At 41.6% G+C, this 18717-nt stretch overlaps 1 long non-coding RNA gene across 1 annotated transcript; it reads left to right on the plus strand.

Annotated features, from left to right (window-relative positions):
• The first annotated feature begins 67 nt into the window (after positions 1-67).
• On the plus strand, positions 68-2793 carry LOC146682477 (uncharacterized). Its single transcript, XR_014917493.1, has 3 exons — positions 68-407; positions 1198-1330; positions 1488-2793. It is a non-coding gene; the product is annotated as an uncharacterized LOC146682477 (long non-coding RNA).
• The last annotated feature ends 15924 nt before the right edge of the window (positions 2794-18717 follow it).

Here is an 18717-nt window from a genome sequence, read left to right on the forward strand (position 1 = left end):
TTTCATTTTTTCGCGGGTCAGGACTGTTTGGGTTTTGTTTGACAGCTACGTTCTGTTGTTCCAGGCGGCAGCGTTACGGTTGCCATGGTTACAGGGCGACGCTCTCTCTCTCTCTCTCTCTGCGACTGTGTGTTTCCTGGGTGAGAGAGCGCCTTTTCGTTGTTGTTGTGCTAAGCTAACAGGCAGAATGCTACAAGCATAGCTCTAAAGAATGTAGCATCATGGGCAGTGTAGTCCGTGTTGCAGGGAGAATGGACTGCCATACACGTTATGTGTCTGTGAGCGCGAGGAGGGAGAAAAAAGGGAGTGGAAAGGTACGAGTTGTCATCGAGGAAAAACGGGAGCTGGAAGCATGTAAATATAATAATAACCACTGCAGCCAAGAAGAGTGCCTGACGAGCCCAGTTGTAAGTAAGCTATTAAGACTCGACTGTACACAGTGTTTGTGTTTTCCTCCGAAAACAATAAGTTCCGTTGGAGCAGCCTTTCAACGCCTCTCTCTGTCTCTCGCAAGAAAAGTTGACCCACACAACAAAGTAAAGCTATTTTTCGGCTACGAGCCGACAGGGACCCCGCCGTATTAGTCAGAGGTCCCTTTACTACAGTTCGGAGTTGCGGACCTTCAGTAACAGTAATAAATCACACAGCAATAGTACATTCACGTTGTTGTAAAAAGCATGATAATATATTAAGTAATCTAAAGTATTCAGAATACGTTACTGTCATTGAGTAACGTAACGGAATACGTTACAGAATACATTTTGGGGCATGTATTCTGTATTCTGTAATGGAATACATTTTAAAAGTAACCTTCCCAACACTGTCTGCATCTGAGTTTAGAGAAAGATTTCCACACAAACTACAAATGGTAACTGATTTCAGAAAAGTGAAAGCAGAGCCTTTGGCATCTTGTCCAGTCTCGTATCCGTTTCCTGTCAAACACCAGTTTATCCACAATGCGCATGTGCAAATAGCCATAAAAAAAAAAGAAAGCTGCTGGCCTGGCTGCTTGTCAAGCTCTTTGCATTATAGGGCTTTGGAGCGTGATGTCACGGGGGGTGGGCGTGGAAAGGATTTTGGCCCGATCCGCCATTTTGGGGGTCTAGCGCAAGTGAAAAGGGAGCGAAGTCACACACAACACCGGCAAGAGAATAAGGTTGAAATGGTTTATCTTTTCATTCTTTCCCAACCTGGAAGCAACATGAGGCAGCTCGTGTATTGATGTTACCAAACGAAGGCGTCTAGCCTGGATAGCAGCTGTGAGACGAGCTGACGTGCAGTTCTCTTCCGTCTCCAGATATCTGTTGGTGCTCCAGACATTTTCATTCCGGTAAGTTCTAAATATGTTCATATCTCTCTTTATAGCCTATTAGTTTTATTTTCGATGCGCTCTGAGGTCATAGCAAATTAGAACAAACATCCTACTGAGTGATTTTGCAGAACTACCTTCTATCTATAGAGATGCTAATTATTTGGCATTATTGCAGCAAACCAGCCTATGAAATGGATGAAACATCGTGACTGGGTTCCAGTGCTACACAAGGGACCTGCTGCAAACATACCACCATGCCAATTAGATTACTTCTTCCATGTGAGGGTGAAGAGGTGACCCTCCTGGATAAGATGGTGAAGGTTTGCTGCCGTTTTGATGAACAGTGTGATAATAAAACCAGGGAAGAATGAAACCTGCTCCTGTTAAATATTCTTAAGTATTGTGCTGTTAAAATTGCTGTATTTTTTCAAAAGATACAGTAAATAATGTTAGTAGTGGGTGATGTCATGGACACGCCCATGAGAACACCCATAAAGATTACAGTAGCATGTAATCAAGCGGAGTCATTCCTGCTTCTAGAGACAAAAGCCAGCTGCAGCCACAAGATGGCATTAATGTGAAAGATGGATGCAAACAGTTATGAAAGCTTTATGATAGAATGCTGAGATTAAAGGAAAGTGATTACATTACTTTGGTGCATTTTAATTGATTTCTAGTTTTAGATTTCACTAGACAAGCATCACTGGAATATGCAGAATCAATAGACAAAGCACATGGACTCTACCCTCACACTCTGGCTGCTAGACTCGGCTCAGCAGGCACTCAGCTGTATCATAACTCTGGGTTCTTGTCTAGCTTTGTGTTAGCATGCTGTCTGTGCATGTGCTAGCAAAGAGCTGATGTTCTGTTAGCAGTATGTGTTTTTTTCTGTCATGGCTGCAGTTTGGATTTTACCGTTGAGCTCTTGTCCTTTTAAAAATAAAAGTAATGTCCATATCTCTACTGTAGACTGCTCCAATATTTTACTGAAATAAGCTGACTGTAGTGCAAGTGCACAGAAAGGAAAAATACATGTTTTTTTGCTAATAATCATAACTGTAATGTAATTATTGAATTTATTATAGTAACACATGTTAGTGCATTACTGAAGAAAATAATTCTACTGTACTACTGTCAGTAACAAGCACACCCTGGATTATCCACTTGCATGACTCTGAGGACCATAATTCACAAAACTGTATTCATGCTGTGTAAAATATTACTTGAGCTCATCAACTAATCGGGAAAGTTTTTACTGAGGTGTTTCTAAGAGACTTCTACAGAACTGGAAGTCAAGCGATGGTGCCAAAGATGGACATGGCTGCAGTTACAGCACCTATTGGTTTTGGACTCGTCATTTTGAAACGATTATTTTTTGGAGCCTGAAATCACCTCATATGGATTAGAGGGAGGGGTGTTCAATTACCAGCAAGCATTAGTTTGTTTGGCAAGTTGCATTCATAACTGTAGGTGTGCAGCATACGAATACAGATAATGGTTAATCAACACTAGGTAGCAAACTAATAAAATACTAGAATTTCACTCAGAACTGGTGAATGGACTGTTTCTTATAAAAGGACTTTTCTATCCCACTGGAGAACTCCAAGCACGTTATACAGCATGCCTTATTCAACCAGTCACACAAGCACTTTTTTCCTATGCCTAAGTGCTTTCAATTCAATATTCACACACATTCATACCCCAATGAATGCATCAGAGAGCAACTAAGGGTTCAGTATCTTGTCCAAGGATAGTTTGGCACACAGACTGAAGCAGACAGGGATCAAACCATCAACCTCCTAATTAGTGGATGACCTGCTCTTCCATCTGAGCTACAGCCAACCCTGAAACACATGTTCTTTAACCAAAGCCAAACAAACAGCACCCCTACCTGCTGGAGAGAAGAGCACAAGAATGTCTGCACCAAGCCCTTTTTAAATAATTAGCCAAGTGCCAACAGGTGAGACCACACAGGTAAGTGAGCCTGAAAGAACCAAAATGTATCTAATTAACTTGAATTAAATGTAGAACGGCTAAATCAGTGTGTGAATGCAGTTGGAGCCAGCCTTAGGCACCCAGAGGAGAACTTTAGAAAACTCTGATATAAACAAAAGGGACAGTTGTTCACTTTTTAGAGCTGAATGTAAACATCTTGTTAAAAATAGAATATTAATCAAAAAGAGCCGCTGATTCGTTATAAGGTGAGAATGAGGTAAAATCACTCACAATTCTTTGTTGGATTTATGTATTTTTCTGGACATCACTCCAGAAAATCCTCAAATAACAGTCAGGTAATCAGTAACATATGGCCCACAAAGCAGGAGAGCCCCTCCTTTAGGTTAACACCTTAGAAAATATAAAAAAAAAAACTATTCTGAGTGGACCTTGTAGATCATCAGCAAAGAGCTGAGGTTCAAAGACAGAAGATTTTCTTTTTGTGAGCTCTGGATGAAAATGTAACAACAGAAAGCTGGAAAAAGAGAGAGAGAGATGTTTTTTCAAGAGCAAAATTAGAGCATGTGGAGGAGGAGGATTTGGCCGAGCAGATATGATTCAGAGGGGGCAGCGTGATGTGAGGTATTTCTTGAAGAAATGAACCTTTAATGATCGTCTTGGGGATTCAGTCAGACTGACAGCAGAAGACGAGGAGGGACGCCGCTGTTCAGATTATACGAAGAAGGTCAAAATCTCAGCTCTCATGCAGCTGACGGCACAGCATCATTTTCTACAACTTCCCCCACTCCTTCCACCCCCCGGACAGGAAATCAGTAACTCCACCCTGAGGGCTTCTACAATTAGTGTATGGCTGCACCACAGAACAGGAGAAAGACTCATGTAGGGGATGAAAACACAAGAATATCAACTCTCATTAAAAATATATACATTTGCATATTATTCCCACATTACCATCTAGCATGGGTAAGGAATACATGGTGATAACACTGAATGGGTGGTCCAACATGAGAACTACATAACATGAAAGTCACATATAAGGAAAATAATAAAACAGGCAAAACGACTGCCGTTGATGGAAACAATGATAAACTGGTACGATGAGATATTTTGATTTTTGTGGCATTTTATTTGTAAATTTAAAAAAAATAATAGTACAATGTAACGCGCATGGTTTGATGCATGCTCGTCCAGGTAAGGAAATCTCTCATCCACTCATCCAATCGATTTCTTCAGCTGTCTCAGCTGAATGCTGGTTCCCCCAACCTTTTAAACAGGTCACTTTCTTGATCATTACTATGCAAACTGTCATGACTATTGATCAATAACCACTGATCAAAGACCATTGATCAGCGAAAACTGATCGATGGCCATGAGTACCATTCACAGAGAGTTGGAGAATGGCTGCAATCACAGCATTGTAAGATGGTGACAGCCCCCTCCTCGTGTAAATGGCCTCCTTGACTCCCTGCTCAAATTGTACATCCTCATCATTGAAAGAGTGTGCATGGCCTGTAGGTGTAAATAGACTGCAAAGTCCTGACATGACGAGTTAGGTCTCGTCAAAGGAAGCAGATCTTTGAAGGTGACCAATTTTTGACCCAGCAGTGTTTAAATAAAATGCATCTCAGCTGTTCTGATACTCCTGAAATGTCACAGATCCATAAGTTTTCACTTAGGCTGCATTTGTCCTTTTTCTCTCCTGACTCGCACATGCAATCGCTTCACATGCAAAATTGATTTTAAGCCCTGTCGCTCACACGCAGAGATTTATCCAGATACTTGAATATTTGGATATTACTAACTGTAGATGATGAGATTTTAAAGTGTTCAAAACCTTAACATTTAGGAACATTTATAATTGTTCCACGACTTGTAGATGCACCTTTTTGCAGGCTGGTGAACCTCTGTCCACCTTTATGTCTGAGAAACTCTGCCTCTCTGAGATGTCTTTTATTTTCTTGTGTCTTGTTGCCAGTTAACCTAATTAGTTGAAAGATGTTCCTCCATCTGTTGTTTTAGTAACACTTACTTAACATACTTTTCGACCCTTCCGTCCCAAATCTTTTGCAGCGTCTTACTGCCATCAGAATTCAAAATGATCTAACATTTTTCATGAAATTGTAAAATGTTTAAACATATAATATTTACATTTTACACAGTGTCCCAGTTTTTCTAGAGCTGTTCTTGTATTTCCTTATACAAGTTAAAGGCAGGGTTATGTCGGGTAGGGATGGCAGCAACCAAAATATGTTCACACGTTTTAAAATAACGAGTGCTGTGCTCACTGTGTCACACACATTAACATCAGCAGAGGGAGATGTCAGAGTGACATCACTGAAGTCACAAAGCAAGCATAAGACCTGCGACATAACTTATGAGGTCACAGATGAGTGTGAAGTATCAGGTGATGTAAGAGGCATTATGCAGACACAATTACATTCACTAAGCTGAAAGGATGGTCAAGATAGCCAAAAGTCAGACCCACACTGATAATCTGCTATTTATTTGAAATTTGGGGGAAATATGCATAAAAACTATCGTACAGAGAGGGATGTGATACGATTAATCTCACTGTTATGAGTGTATGTTCATTAAAAATCCAAATAGCAAAAGATAAGAAGTAAAAGAGAACAGCTGGCCTGCCTCTGTCCTCTGTGTTTGTAGGGTTAAAATAATCTACCAACACCTCTAAATCTCACAAATTGATGCTCTTTTTGAATTTATTCAAGACAACAAAAATGTTAAAATGTCAATGTAGCGACTGTTTTGACCAATATAGCAACGCCTATGAAGAGCTGCTATATGCTACAGTCACACTAGTGGTTGGAGACTGCAGCACAACCAAAATTACTCTGACGGTGTTCAATGAAATCGCTGTCGTGTTGCCTTTGAAATGGTTGCAGTAATTTTACAGAGTCAAAGTTAGCAGCTGAAGAGGGTCAAGCTGGCAGTGGTTGATCTTATAATATGATTCACTGTGATAAATAAGCCAAAAACACAAATCTGTTGATATCCATCCAACTATTCGCCTTTTTCCATTTATCCAATTCAACAAATGTCCTATTTTTCTTTTATATAGAAATATAATCAGAATACAACCGGTTCAGTCGAGCCCCCTGTCACGCTCTTTGATGCAGACTTACTCACACCGATTGAAACATGTTAGGATTCTTGCTGTGGTTATAAATTAAATCAGAATCTTTATCAGTCAGTCAGAGTTGGCCTGTGATTGTTTGGTGACAGGTTGCTTCCATCCAGGGGAGCTGTGCAGCTGCCCTGTGATTAAAAGTGGTTTGCCTAAAGCAGGGGTGTCGGACTCCAGGCCTCGAGGGCCGGTGTCCTGCAGGTTTTAGATCGCACCCTGGGTCAACACACCTGAATAAAATGATTAGCTCGTTACCAGGCCTCTGGAGAACTTCAAGACATGTTGAGGAGGTCATTTAGCCTTTTAAATCAGCTGTGTTGGATCAAGGACACATCTAAAACCTGCAGGACACTGGCCCTCGAGGCCTGGAGTTCGACACATGTGGCCTAAAGGTTGCTTCACCTACTTGCAATTGGTCAAAAGCAAAACAAAAAAAAAACCCAGTACAATCGCAATTTTACCTAGATTTGATTTTTTTTAATGGATAAGTATGTTCACATTGTAAAAAATACTGGAGAAAGCAAGTGCATTGGTTTTAGACTCTGCACCCACTTTGACTCCCACTATGTTCGTATTTTGGAGCCATAAAGGATCATTTGGAGATAATTTTCAGATGGTTTGAACGTGTATGCCTGAGGAAGAGTAGATATATTGGACAAATGATATTGAATATGGAGCTACCAGGCAGGAGGAAAAGAGGAAGACCAAAGAGATTCATGGATGTAGTGAAGGAGGATAGGCAGAGGGTTGGTGTGACAGAGGTGGATGCTCAGGATAGGGTGAGATGGAGGTAGATGGTTTGCTATGGTGACCCCTAAAGGGAGCAACTGAAAGAAGATGAAGAAGAAGAGGAGGAAGTGACCATATTTGGAAGAGAGTGAGAAGTGCTGAACACAAACTGAAGCACAAACTTTGTTGATGGTCAGATTGTTCCATTAAAAGGCTCTAAAAAGCACAAACAGCAAAGACAAAGTGGAGCTTTGTCAGATGACTGAGTGAGTTAGCAGAGGTGAGTCTATCAAAGCAGCTGCAGCCCTGACTTTAAGCCTTACAAGCATCCAAACAAAGAGCTTTCCAAAAATCCGTCACCTAACATGTAGTTAATGGGGAAACTATCATTAGAGAACTGTTTTTGCTTTAATCATGTTTATTTCCTCTGTAATGGTACATTTGTGCATTTTAATCTGGGAGTCTATGAAGATGAACCCACGTGTTAACCAGTCCAAGTGACCATCAGAGGAACTGAACTTTTGTGTCTTTGGCACTGGCTTCATTTCTTTAGTCCCAAGGGTTTCCACGTGTTCTCACCTTCGGTGGTTAACATCGTAGCCAAGTAGTAACAATTTTTCAATTAGACGGATACATGAGTATAAATATCTATGTTCAGGCTAAGTTATAACATCTTTGATTAATTTTTTGAGAATTTAGGTGGGTGTTTTTTTTTAAAGAATAAGCTTAAAGTTGCCCCCATATCTTATTTATCTTATAATAAAATAAGTGTATCCAGTCTTTAGTCCTCTGTGGACATTTTTGCTCTTGGACTTGTTACAGCCTTGTTTGGTGTGAAGACTGTTGATTGTGGGACAGCTTGTTGCTTTCTTCTGCTGTCCTGCTCTGATGCGATGTTCTGTCATTGAGTCATAGTTTAGTTTCCCCCGCAGGCTGTTTTCACGTCACTCTCCAATCAGTGACTGTGGACTGGAATAACCTAATGCGAGGTGCACACTGACTCCCGACCTGTGTCGCATCCTATTCTTCTCTCCCATCTCCACGTTGGGAAAGATCTGCTCTGAGAGCAGCGTGTCTGTTAGGGAGGAGGCTGAGCGATTTTTGAAGCTGTGGTTTTTGCAGTTAGCAGCTGTTTCCGAGCCTCGGGCACTTCAGGATCTGATAGCGTGGCAGGGAAACTTTCTTGGGGCATTTTCCAATATCTGCTTCAGCACCACCACCTCCAACAGTCATCTCTGCAGTAACATGTTTGAACAGATGAGCGTCAAGACGGTAAAATGTAGGTCACCGCAAAGATGGCGTTTGCTTGAATGCCTGCATGCTGCGAGGTATTCGGGAACCTGAGAGGAATCTTTTTTAGGTTTTTAAATGTAGATTTCAGGTTTTTGGTTCACTTTTCACTATTTAAATGTAAAATAAAATCCTTCAGGAGTGTGAAGGGTCACCAGGTTTCCTCTAAATGTGCACAGAGAGCTCATCTCTTTCTCTTTGTTTCCATTCCCCTGGTTTTCTACTTGTGTTTTGATTGTGTTCAGCCTTTACATCACTTCCTCCAGGGCAGCAGGGGGGTGGGAGGCGGCAGATTGGGGCGGGGGTGATGTTTGACGCTACAGTCGTCGCAGGGCTGCTCTCAGTGGTGGACCTGCCAGACCTCAGTACAGTCAACAGACAGGAATGAGTCAAAGTGTCCTCTGGCCAGCAGTGAGTGCGTCACCCGCACACATGACCAAACACACACACAGAAACACACAGAAACACACAAACTTGTATAACTTGTATGCTAAGGTGCTGGTTGTGTCTAAAATATCAGCTTTAGAGACCAAAAATGAGCTTTTCTGTTCAGCTTCACCTAAAAGTCTGAAATATTTCTGTTGACTAAATTATCTAAGCTTCAGCTGTAGATAAGAGAAATACATTTTAGTGTAACTGGAGTCCATTTGGAGTTTGAATCCCAGAGATCTGAAATGTTTTCATAAAAAAATAAATTTTGCCAACACTTGTTCTTGAGTTTATAGCTTTTGTAACACGTTCAGACAGAAAAATGTTCTGGATTTTTCTGGATTGGTAATACATTATTTTTTTCTAATGATAAATAGATTGGAGCAGCTGAAGGAGGTGGAGGTGTAGCCTACGTGCCCAGAGTGCTACTCCGTTTTCCTGCAGTGAGCTCACTGATACCACTCTTGTGTTCTTTTGTTGGGTAAAGCTGTATCAGTTAAAGTGAAATCGGTGGTTTGCTATTGTGTAGCTGTTTGATACCAGACGTGTTTGAGAAAACAGTCGGCTTTAGTAATTTACCCGAGGGAGAAATGCCACGGTGAATTTGAAGGGGAAAATTGTCTCTCCTGTGAAGCCTGAAGTGGTGGAGCACAATAATAACTCAAATAATTATTAATTATCATCCAGAGGCGACTCTTTGTATCGTTGGAAAATGTCTGATGCTAGTTTATGATTCTTATAAACATGACGATTCTGCTACAGGAGCTTATGGCACAGTGAACGATGCTTTCTTTGTTACCAGGCAACCTGTGGCCATAGTTGTATTTATTGTAGGGTTTTTACCTTCAAATGTTGAGTGCATTAAGGTGACTGTTGCTGTGATTTGTGGCTAAATAGATAAAATTGAACTGAACGGAACTGAATGGTAATGGTACTGAAAACGTCCCTGTGCACAGTAATGTTAGAAAAATCACTTCTGCAAATAATGACTCTGAGTTTAAGAAGGAAAAGAAAACAAAAAAACATCAAGCTGACAAGGCTACGTATTTTCTTTAGTTCATAACCAGATCAGACTTTTACAAACAGGCAGATAAAAAGAAAAAGAGAGAGTAGTGACGGAGCTCAGTTTGAGGACAGCCGTTGTGTAGCAAACAACTAAAAAACTTGATTGTTTTTCCTTTTGGCTTCACCAGGATCATGAGGTGGGGGAAAAGTACAGACTTTAAAGTGTTGTTAGGTTGGGCATAATGATTAGTTGCACAAATTTGAGCCAAGTGCCTAAATGTGTGCCCAGGAGGCCCAAATATAGGTCATCCAGCTAATGCTGTGAAGCTGGAGGTGTTTAATAAACTCACATCGGTGGGAATTCTCACTAAAGCCTAATTTTCATATTACTGGTGTTACCTGGAGACTTCTACTAATTTGCAATAATTTCCAAAATTGCCTGTAATATTAATCTTGGGTGAATCTGCAATTTCAGTAATTTATGGAATAAAAATTCCACTTTGAATAACCAACCATAATCTACCAAACAGAGAGTTTACTGATGATTTTAGTTTTTTTTTTAGTTTTTTTTTTTTTTTTCCGCCTGTCCCATTTGGTTCTTTAGCCATCAGAATTGTTGTCTGAAGACCAACAAGGATACCCAATGGATTTACTTTGCCAAATGGATCATCGTGGCATTGCCGTATTGGTCCATTTGGTCGATCTTTGTTTTTATTATTTATTATATTTTATTTTCAGATGTTACAGACGGGACAGACATGAGTGAGAGATAGGAAAGGGAGAAAGAAAGAGGAAGGAAAGGAAAAACAGAAGGGGAGAGGGACAGTGAGAAAGGGGGGGAGAAAAAAAATAAAAATCTCCTGGATCACCTGTTGAGAGAAAAATAGAAAACAAGCAAAAAAAGACAAAAAAAAAAAAAAAGCAACATACTAAACACAACACCATCACATTAATCTAGCTAAGTGTAAACAGCAGTAAATACTAAATATTCAATGTTGTTGTGCAGCACGCAGGACAGATGTGCTTCGAAGTAGCGGCCAAGAAAGGTGTAATTTGGGTCTACGAGCAGTGAACACCCGTGTGCATACCTGTGTGGATCAGCGCGCTTGTATTCCAAAGGTTTCTCCATGTAACGATCTGCTAGGGAGTGTGGGGGGGCCACAGCCCCGTCCTCCAGGGTGTGAAGCAGGTATGGAGGAGATCAAAACTCCAGACATCCAGAGGCCCCCAGAACACAAGAGACCATGGAAGACCAACAGAGGGGCAGCCGCGCCACTGTCCCAGCAAGAGCTGAGGAGAGTCCCAGATGAGGGTTCACTCAGCAGCCGCGGAGCAGAAGCCAGGGGGAGTTGCAGTGACGCGCCCGTGAGCTCCGCCGGCCGCCAGCTGTGCCTGAGTGACCGAGCCCCAGGCCGAGAGGCCGGGGGCACCCCACCCCCGAAGGGGCCCGAGCGAGCCCCAGGCCCCGATAAGCGGCCGCCAAGGAGTGAGCCGGTGTGTACCTGGACGCCCACCCCCAGACACAAAGAACCACCAACGCACCGACACCTGAGGGAGTCCGCCACCGGCAGGGGAAGTGGTGGTAGGTGGAGATAGGCCTCCAAACCTTGGAGGGCCTGAGGTGTTCCCAGAGAGGTGGCGTCTGATACCCAACCTGACATATAGACACAGACATACAGGCACACACATATACAAACATCCATTCCCACCCTCATGCTCTCAAATGCACTCACTCCACACTCAACCAACGTGGAGACAGACATAAAGAGACGCTGTACACACGATCACACTCCCCAAGCGTACTCTAAGCCCCGGGTCTAGGTACCCTTGCCCCTGATTTTAGTGCAGTGTGAATCAGCATCTCTCTGACTTTGGTCTCATTTTCTTCACTTTTTATATTTTTTGTGTTATTTGCAGCTTTTTCTGTCTCTGTTTAATATCTTCCTCCTTCCTGATTTCTTTCTTCTTATTCTTCTTTTTGTGCATATTATAACCTGAGAAAATACAAAATGCAGTTTTTTTAAATGATGATTTAATTTATAAAGAGGGGGAAAAAAGCTATCCCAACCCACCTGGCCCTCAGTGGAAAAAAATAATTGTTATCCACTAATTTAGAAAACTGCCCCGGATGGCTGGCATATTAAAATATCTCCAGAGCTCATCAAAAATAGAACCCAGACCAACATCTAAAGAACTGCAGACCTCATCATCATCATTATGATTTTATAATTCACAGAAAAACCAGCAGGTTGCTGACCTGGAAGATGTTGACTTGCTACCAAACATTAGATTGTGTATCGCGTAAGTTTCTGCTCGGCAAGTTGTTAACAAATATTTGCAGATAAGTTGGCGTCTTTCATGAAAACTATGTGCGTCTGTGGCAATGTGGTGATAACCAAAGCAATCACACAGAGGGTTTTGATGCAGGACCATGTGACCTAGCAACAGCCAGCAACCACATGCCAACTGGTTGGGGAATAATGGAAGTGGTTGCCGCTGAGTCACCAACCACTCTCTAGGCCTGCATGACTGAGGCCTAAGAAGACCTACTGGATAAATTTAATTAAACAGGGTTTCAGGGAGTACATCTCAGAGGATTTTCCTTTACTGTTTTTTTATGTAAGTTCACATTTTATGAGACTACAATGTTCAATTACATAATAAAAATACAAATTAAAAAATGTGCCGCATTAGAAGTACCAGATAGTGACATATGGTTGCATGCACACAGCTCAACACTCATATTATGTTCCTCACACACACACGACTGCTTGCACAAACTCAAATCTTTTCACACATAAGCTTCAGAAAAAAAGGACTTGAGACATCACAACTTGTAAAGAGAAATGTTCAAAAAAACAGGGAACACATCTGCAGGCTTTGACCTCGGTTAAGTCGTGTTAAAATGTAGCGCACATGGCCAAGGAAGAAGAAGGAGATAGCGAGTCTCTGCAGCCGTCACGCTGGCAAACAGCAAAACAGGGACATATGGAGTCACATCTCCATATGTCGTGCTGCGGTTTGCACCGTGTGAGGAGTAAACAAACATCGCTCAGGCACATGAAAGCACAGAGAGTGTAAATAAGTGGGGCAGCGGTTGCCCAGAGGTGACGGACAGGATGGAGGCAATGGGTGTGGGTGGGTGTATGTGTGGGTGGAACCAACTTACTGCTGAGGTGCACTTTAGGAACACTCTGCGTACCTGTGTTGTGTAGGGTCTGCCTGTACAAATAAAACTGAATTGAATTAATTAATGAATTTGATGAAAACGACAGCTTTATACATTTTTGGACACATATTTAAAAAAGGGGAGAGAAGCTTTAGATGGGGAAGAAAATGCAGCAAAGATCCTGAGTCACATTTGGAAATGAGAATGTTTGGTGTTATTGTCTTGACTTCTCAAACACCAGGATGTCACGTCGTTGGGCCTTTTCAGTTATATGTCTAACTTGTTTGAGCCTCAGAAATGACAGATTTGAATGTGCAGTAAAGGTTCTTGAGGCATCGGGGTGTGTTAGGATGTGTTTAAACGTTTAACAGTTAAATGTTGAAGAAAAGAATTAGATATTTTAATCACCCAGCAGTTTAGCAAAGTAACAGGATAATTTTGTGGGGTAAAATTGAATGATATTAAATTTAATCTTTGCTGTTTTTTTCTTGTTTTCTATCTGGCTCTTAAATGACTTTATCTCACTGTCTTTATGAGTTAACGTTTTCAGCATTTTATAATATCATTGTCAATCACTTCCTGTTTTATTTTGACGGACGGTTTATAATTGTTGTTTATGTTTGTACTTATTCTCCTCTTTCCCCTTTGCTCTCCTCCTGACTGAGTTTGCTTGTTCCTTATTATCGTTCCCTCCCTGATGTGTATTTAATGAGTGTCTGTGCTGGTCATCATTTCTCCCTCCAGTTCCTGCTCCTCTTTTGTTGGCTTCCTGCTTGTATTTGTCCTGTTTGCCCTTTTTAGATTTTTCCTGTCATCAATGTGCAGCGCCTAATGCACTTTAGTGACTAAAGTGCCCTTTGAAGTCCGACCTGGTTTTTGTCTGCATTTGGGTTTTCCCTTTGAACATTGTGCTCAGCGTGGGATCAAATGCTTCATTACTTTGCCCAGTCTAAACCAGTTCCATGTATTTCCACTGATAATAGATCAGGCCAACAGACATCTATTGTTACTGTCCTCACATGGAAATGAATTTAAACTAGTCACACTTCATAATGTTCGGCACTCAAACTGTTTAAATGTGTACTTGTTTTTGTTTTTTGTAAACATCATGGATGTCAGCATCAGTCCACCAGTCAGAGGACACAGGGCAGCTTGTGCTCATTAAGTAGAGAATTAGGCGTATTTATAATAACAATTTAAATGCTTCAGAGTTGGTTCTCAAAGTAGAGTTTGGGGACCCACTGGTTTCCACCACCCAATGACTAGTGGTCACCCAGTCACCCAGGTAGAGACTGGTTGGTGACGAACAGATAACCAGTGGATTCTAGAGAAAAATGTGAATTCCCTGATTGGTTAGAAGCAGTTGTTGAAGCCTGCGGACAGTTGCTTGGAAATTGATTGCTAACTTCCACTCATGCAACCCTAGAGACTGCTAAGCGAGCTCCCAGTTACAGCCAATTTCTAGGGAAAATTGTGTATTCCTTGATCAGGTGGCAAGTGGTTGGGAGGTTGCTGCCAGTTGCCAGGGGAAATAGCAGGGATATGATATGGGGTACAAAATGTGCAAATGTTGGTGACTGTTTCAATCTGCTAATGATCAAAGCGATCACAAGGACACTCCAGTCAGGAAATGTACATTTTTCCTGCATGTCCAGACTTTGCCAGGGTGTGGCCAATCTAGATGATCTCTATTTGACTGGAGGCAGAAACATGACTGAAGCGGTCCTGGCTTATGGACAGCTTTGGAGAGCATTGTTTACATATTGTCACAAGGGGGCAGTGTCGCAAGCAACCAGTGTATGGGCTACTGCTGTGTGTCCATTAACCAGCTGTGAAGAAGAACAAAATGAAACTGGCTGTTAAAAACTATGAAGTGTGTCCACAGCAGTGACTGTCACAGATTTTTGATCTCTGAAATGTTTTTCTGCATACTTTCAATATCGAACTGCATACTGTGAGGTTTTGGGGGATAAGAGGCACGTTTGAGTCCGATGCTCATGGAAAAATATGAATATGATCAACAGTTCAGCTCAGTACAGAAAATAGTTAAGCCACAGCCACAGTTCGACTGTTATCTGAATCCAGACCCTTCCTATTCCCAGGATATCAAAGATGTGTCACTGCCGCTGGTATACTGGCAGTCAAGCCTAAGGCGTCTTTTGGAGCACGGGGTTATGGGAATAGTGAGCTATTCATCACGTATAAACCCATTACAGTTGTCCCAGGGTTACATTACCCATTACAATGCACAGCGTTATTGTTGGAAAATGGTGCCATTAAATCCAAAACACAATTTTTTACCTAAAGCTAACCAAGTTAAAGAAGAAAGTGAATCAATCAACTCAGCAAGTGAAGAACCCAAAGGTCCAAATGGGACATCAGGGACAGTCTCCTGGTTGATAATCCTGTGACTCATGTTGCCTCCATCCCTCCAACCTCTATGACTCTCTTTGATCTGCAGGACCATTATTTGCTGGCGTCACTGTGTCACAGAGTGTCACCAAAGGGTCCTTTGTGCACACTGGTGAGGTGTAGATGCCATCTGACAAATCCACAGCGTTTCACACTTTATAATAAGAACGTGTTTAAGCATCAGTAAAATAAAATTAACCCAAAGATGTGAGGACATAGCTGAGCTCCTGTTAAACTCCGAGTGTCTAGTTCATGAAGTTCGGTTTTATATTTTGTAGAAATGAGCTGTTGCTAGCATGAGCGGTCATGGCTGCAGCTGGTGCACGATGTAAAAAGTCTCCATCACAAACGCTCGGGATGAGTCAGTTTCTTATCAAAGTGGTGGGTGATGATAATGATGAGGCTGCTTTAAGTGCAGATGATTCTGTGGAAGGATGATGGCTGGATGTACTCCAGGTTTTATGGTCTGCACTCTCTGCATGAACCCTGTTCCATGTGAGCGTGTGTGGTTGGCTTTTGGATTTTTATACCTGTTATTCTGTTGAATATCCAGAGAAATTAAAGGAAAAACAACCAGAACAGAAGAGCACGAAAACAATAAACACAGTTGCTTGTGGACAGCTGAGCAGCAGGATACGATTCAACGGTAATAATCTGATCATGCTTGTAGGAAAAAACGCTGAGATCTTAATGACTTTGAGGAGGAGGGCTTAATGTCTGAACACAGATGGTCTGTGCTCAGTCAGACTGCTCAGCTGGCTCAAGTCTGGAGAGGAACAGAGACTTCAGTGACATCTGCATTTGGATCTGTGGGGAAAATGTCAGTAAACAGAGTTGTAGAAACACAGTCAGCCTTCCTAACACAACTTCAAGAGGTCAAAACTCAGCAACACACAGTATCGGCAAAAACCTTTATCGTTTTATTGCCTGCCACTTTTTAAACTCCATGAACTCACAGAGTTCACATGAGATGATAAGCACAATGTATTTATTTCTGATCAATATTCTGAGCAATATTTTAAAAAAAAAATCAGTTCACTAAAAGGTTTGTGCGTAAACATGATGTGAATCAGTGTAATCACCTTCAGATCCACCAGATCTGAACCCTGCAGTCGAGTTTAACCAATGACAGTCAGCTCAGTCATCTTCATCAAAACACTGAAAGAAAGAAGATCATTTGGATTAATGTTGATGTCCACAAATTTGATAGATTAAAGACCTGGCAGCACATGGTAGCTCAGTGCATTACCAGCATATATTACACTGTTTTTTTCCTTTAATCTGTCACCTGTTGGAGAGTTGACAAATTGCTGCTAAAAGATGAAAAACAAAACAACGTAGCTCAATAACATACATAGAAAAACAGCAAAAAAAAAAAGAGAAGAGCGGAGATAAACAGATTTTAAATAGAAATATAGAAGCATCTGCTGACTGTGTGTGCATGGAGTGCATCTTTGTGTGGGCCTCAAGCTCGTCATGGCACACAAGAAGGCACTACAAAGGGTCATTAACATCGCCCTGAAAATGATTGGCCGCCCCCCTTCCCTCTCTGAAGGACCCCTACACCACCTGCTGTCTCAAAAGGGCACGCAGCATCTCGAGGGGCTGCACACACCCGGGACACCGGCTGTTTAAGCTGCCGCCGTCTGTCAGGGGACTCGGGGCGCTGAAGTCAGGGGCAAATCAAGGACGGCTCTTACAACAGGCAAAATGCCTAAACAGTGCAAATACCTGAGTGCTCTTATTTAAATCTCTGTAAATATGATTCACATTTTTTATTCTTTATGTTATCTGTGATTACTGCCTTTGTACAGAAGTTCTCTCCCACATTAGTCCTAAAACAAAGTATGACAATAAAGAGTTAACGTTTTCACCTGACGTCCAGGTGAAGCTGAAAGCGGTGGAGTCATGTGATGTTCGTGTGGGCCGGTTTGATATTCTACACTCAGTACTTCAAGAAAAATGAACTGACTTAATGCTAAAAAGAAATCCGAGTGTAAAACAGTCTTTAACATACAGCATCCAGAGATTTTAATGCCGCAGCAGGTCTGAGTGGAAGTGATTATAAATACTTGATACAGTATATAGTAGATACATTTTTTATCTATGAAATAAGCAGTACCTACATCCATTTAACAAAGGGAACAAAGTAAAAGAACAGAACAATAATCCACATGCAACCATCCATAAATGTAGAGAAATGCCATTTATGAGTAAAAGTGTTGCACAAAATGGAAAAAGCTTCTAACTGTACATGAATGTAAATGAAAAAGTAAAGAGCTTTTTCCCCGTGCAGACAGAAGACCTCTGGGTGCAGAAACAGAACCATGAGCAACAAAGAACATATGAATAAAGGATTCTAACATTATCCTTGAAACAAATGCAGAGAACAAGCAGCACATGCAGCTTTTTGATTCCATATGGCACCACATTATACAGTCACAATCAGAAATGGTAAAGCGTGATGCTCTTATCACATAAGCCTGCCATGAAAGGTCCTGGCAGATGATGTAATGCACTGCCGTTTATCACCTGTCAGGTCCCAGAAGTAACAAGATCACAGCTGGAGTGACAACCATGGAGTTGATTGCTGTTGTTCAGATTTGGTAGCTGCTCACAGGATGTCAATATGAGGTTCAAACAGATGCTGATGGAAGCAGAGGAGGCCAAAAACAAAACCAAAATGGAAACATAAAAGACGACTAGTGTGCATGAGGACAGAATTACTTGCATGTGTCTGTGAAGGTTCTCAGTCATCCAGGTCATCGTAGTCTAAGGAGCTTGGAAAGAAAAGCGTCTGGACTTGATTAAGTTGTTTGAAGACGTTTCACTTCTCATCTGAGAAGCTTCTTCAGTTCTAAGGTCAAATGGTGGGGAGTCCCAGATTTAAACCCAGTAGGAGTTTCCCCCCAAAGATGGACAAAGGACCCCTTGGTGATCCTCTACCTAACCACATGAGCCGAAGTGTGAAGCCGAGGTGTGAATTGTGATTACCTGCATGGTTCAGAGAAACAAGTTCACAGCATCAAACCAAGACAAGAACAGGTTTAGGGACATCTGGGTCTACAATCAAGAGATGTTTTCATGATTTGAAACTGGGTTTTCATCCAAATGCAAACCACTGGTTACAGCCAGGAAGACGACCAGATTAGATTTGCTTAAAGAGACTGCCTGGAAAAAAAAAACAACTAAAATCTTTGGACAGATGAAACCAAAATGAATGAAGAGAACAGTGTGGAGGAGAAAAGAAACGGCTCATGATTCAAAGCA

This window comes from Copadichromis virginalis, linkage group LG22 (genome assembly GCF_057382275.1).
Source record: "Copadichromis virginalis isolate Kocher_CV1m ecotype Utaka linkage group LG22, C_Virginalis_male_GT1.1, whole genome shotgun sequence".
In the NCBI taxonomy this organism is placed as follows: Eukaryota; Metazoa; Chordata; class Actinopteri; order Cichliformes; family Cichlidae; genus Copadichromis; species Copadichromis virginalis.